This window comes from Cyprinodon variegatus, unplaced genomic scaffold (assembly GCF_000732505.1).
Source record: "Cyprinodon variegatus isolate N-32 unplaced genomic scaffold, C_variegatus-1.0 Scaffold584, whole genome shotgun sequence".
Lineage (NCBI taxonomy): Eukaryota > Metazoa > Chordata > Actinopteri > Cyprinodontiformes > Cyprinodontidae > Cyprinodon > Cyprinodon variegatus.
Window position 1 is genome coordinate 293,308 of NW_015151037.1, and position 3,158 is coordinate 296,465.

General features: G+C 40.6%; 1 long non-coding RNA gene across 1 annotated transcript in view; it reads left to right on the forward strand.

Annotated features, from left to right (window-relative positions):
* The first annotated feature begins 653 nt into the window (after positions 1–653).
* Positions 654–3,158, forward strand: part of LOC107095921 — a 155,503-nt gene continuing 152,998 nt past the window's right edge. The window contains exon 1 of the long non-coding RNA XR_001481766.1: positions 654–894. This is a non-coding gene — a long non-coding RNA (uncharacterized LOC107095921). The remainder of the gene's footprint in view (positions 895–3,158) is intronic.

Here is a 3,158-nt window from a genome sequence, read left to right on the forward strand (position 1 = left end):
AGCACTGATCCCTGTGGTACTCCACAGGTAACCTTTGAGCATGTTGAAGATCTGTCATTAATGAAGCTTATGATAAAGTCAGGCGGTGAATGTTTGGGTCTGATGAACTAATGCTAATCAGCAACAGAAATGAATACAAGTGTTAAACAAAATAAGTACACATTTCTTAAATTAAGTGTAAATAAGAATTAAATTAAGACGATTTGTTAATATGCACTTGAAGTAAGACAATACAATTGTTTTTCATATTTGAAATTCAAATTTTCTTGTTTCATTGGCAAAGTGTGTCCTTGACCTCAATTCTAGAAAACAATGCAGCTATTCTAAGAAAAAAAATACTTATTTAGATTTACATTTTTTTTTTACAGTGGATTAAAGATGAAAAGCAATGAAATACTTTATTGTTTTTTTCCTGCCTTTTTGTTTAAGTCGTTTCATTGATATTTTCCTGCAAGGTGGACTTTGGTCCCTCATTCCTGGGGGGTGTAAGCAGTCAGGGAGGGGGGGAGAACAGGGTAGGAAGTGATCCTTCATGACTGAAATGTGCCTCCTGGTTGTGGGCATGCCCAGTAGAGCTCCCCTCGCTGACTGAAATCCAGCCTCTAAATTTGAACAGGAGGGGGATGAGATGACGGAGCAGACTTTAGCTGCTGCTGCTGCTCTCTGGTACAGTTCCTCCTCTCACATGTCAGTGAGGGGAAGTGCTTAGTTTTCTGCTCGTAATAAAGAGTATTTTGAAGAGGAGGCTGCAGGATAGACAAACTTCCTCCTCTGCACTACCTGCACTTCTACCTCCAGGGGAGCAGACAGACCAAGTTCAGATGCAGCCAGCAGGGAGCTGGAGAGAAGACAGAGAGACGGGCTGAGAGCTGCTCCACTTCCTGCACTGCACAGGTCAGTAAACCTTAACAACTGCTAAATCATCCTCCTAATTCCACCTTTTCAATCCCTGCTTGAACTTTTTTATCAGTTTATTTCCTGCTAACTTTGCTCATGATCCCATAAAAGCAGCGTTGTTGTTGGGAGGGTTTTGTTGTAAAGAGGCTGCATGACATGAAGTGTCCTTTCTGCAGCAGCCGACCAGCAGTGGGGGTGCGGCTGCCCCCACCCCCAAGGTGCTTTATGTGGGAGCTGCTCCAGCAGATACTCTGTGATATGAGAGAAACCACGTGGTTAAAGAGGAAGGAGATGCAGATGGAGGCTGGGGTCCTGCTCTGCGGGTCAGGCAGCAAAGAACCATGAACTTTCACCCTGAGGGGATCAGAAATGTCTGACTTCCTTTTGGAATGTCTTTTTCCTGATCAGATGTTGAGAAACTTAACGAATAATGACCTCAGGTGTGGTTTACAAAGAGACATTTCCATTTGAGATCACGTTGAAGCCCACAGTCCTCATAACTCCTGGACCCTCAGCTTGATCTATGAATCGACAGTTCAATCTGAAAAACTCACTGAAAGAAAAGACAATTGGAAAAATTTTATCGATTCATTTCCTTCAGTCTTTGGCGCTCAGACCTCGGCAGAAAATATTAGCGCTGAATTTTGTGTGATATGCTTGAACAGGAGTAAAGAACAGGGCTATTTCCCCACAGGCCCGAAACTGATGGAGGAGTGGAGATAGATTAGGTTGGTCAGTCTGTAGACTGCTGGTTAGCGAGACGGTCTGCTGAGCTTTATGGGGAGATCCTTAAAGACTGCATGAGCTGATACTAGAGCTCCACTCAAGAACCTGGAAGATGGAAGTCCAGTTTGGATAACACAGGTTGAGAGAACCTGTCCATGATGAGCAAGCATGGAGCGACAGTGGAGAGGAAAAAAACTCCCTGTTGGAAAGAAATCTTTGGCAGAACCAGGCTCAACATGGCGGTCTTCTGTCGGACCGATTGACCTGCGCTCTGGATAGCAGACAGAGACGTGGATTGGAGACCTTTTCAGATGCAATCTGGATGCTGATTGGGAGGGATGCGTCCGTGGAGGTGCGGTTCAAAGCTCATTAGTTGGCGTCGGAGGCGGATGAAGGAGAGAATCAATTAATTCAGTTGAACTTCTGCCAAGACTCCAATTTTAAGAAAGTTAAATTATTACCTGCAGATTTTCAACCAATTCAAAGTTTTACATCCAGTCCTTCATTCCAGCAGCCCTGAACATCCCAGTCAACATTTCTCCCATTAAAACCAGAAGCTCTCTACTAAATGTCAAGATTATAATTTTTTTGGTTGCTGTTTTTCTTTAACTAAGAAAGAAACTCACTTTTAATCTCAATTGGATTTCTCTGGTTGAATAAAATAATATATTGTTATAACAAAAATTATTTGAATAATCTAACTATTTTGATGATATTGATATGAAAATAATAATTAATCCTTATCTTTTATTACCAGCGGTGTTGAAAGCATGTCCAATGTTTGTCTTTTCAGAAGCGTTTTAGAATTACTGTTATATTTATTGTTTTACTTTCCTTCTTAATTAATGAATTAATCAGATTCGTTCTGATCCCAATTAACTGTCAGTCCATCATTTGATTGAATTCATCTGATCTTCATGTTTTTGTTAAATCTGGCTTTAAGGGTAGAAATAATGAATGTCATCGTCGTCCTTCCCTCGGAGACGAGCAGAACTTTATTGTGTTTACCGTTGCCGGCGTTACTGCCGTCATCCCTGACATACCGAACATTCTGACGCTCCGCTCTATCTTCCATGTTTTTATTTTTTTAATCCTTCCCCTCAGATTTCAGCGCTGAGAAGCAGCAGCAATGACCTCAAACATCTTGTGATTTTTTTTTTTTAACACAGAATGGCTTATTGCCTGTTTCTGGAAATGCACTTTTAAAGGTTTTATAGCAGATTTCCAGTCAGCCTCTGACTGTAAAATGATGCAGCTAATATATAAAGAAGCCTCTATAGAGAATAGCTCTTCTTTAGTATTTTTTTCTTATTGTAGATAAGAACTTATCTAAATCTTTCATATAAATAACAGCTGTTAAAATTATAGGCAATACTAGGCAGCTGCATAGGGCCCCAAGTTCCTGGGGGCCCCATAAAACCATGTTTCCATGTATGGTTAATACAATTATTCCTTATTTCTGCACATTAATTATGTTTTTGATAAAAAATCCTTTGACTAAAATGCCATCAGAACGCTGATAATATTAAGTGTGT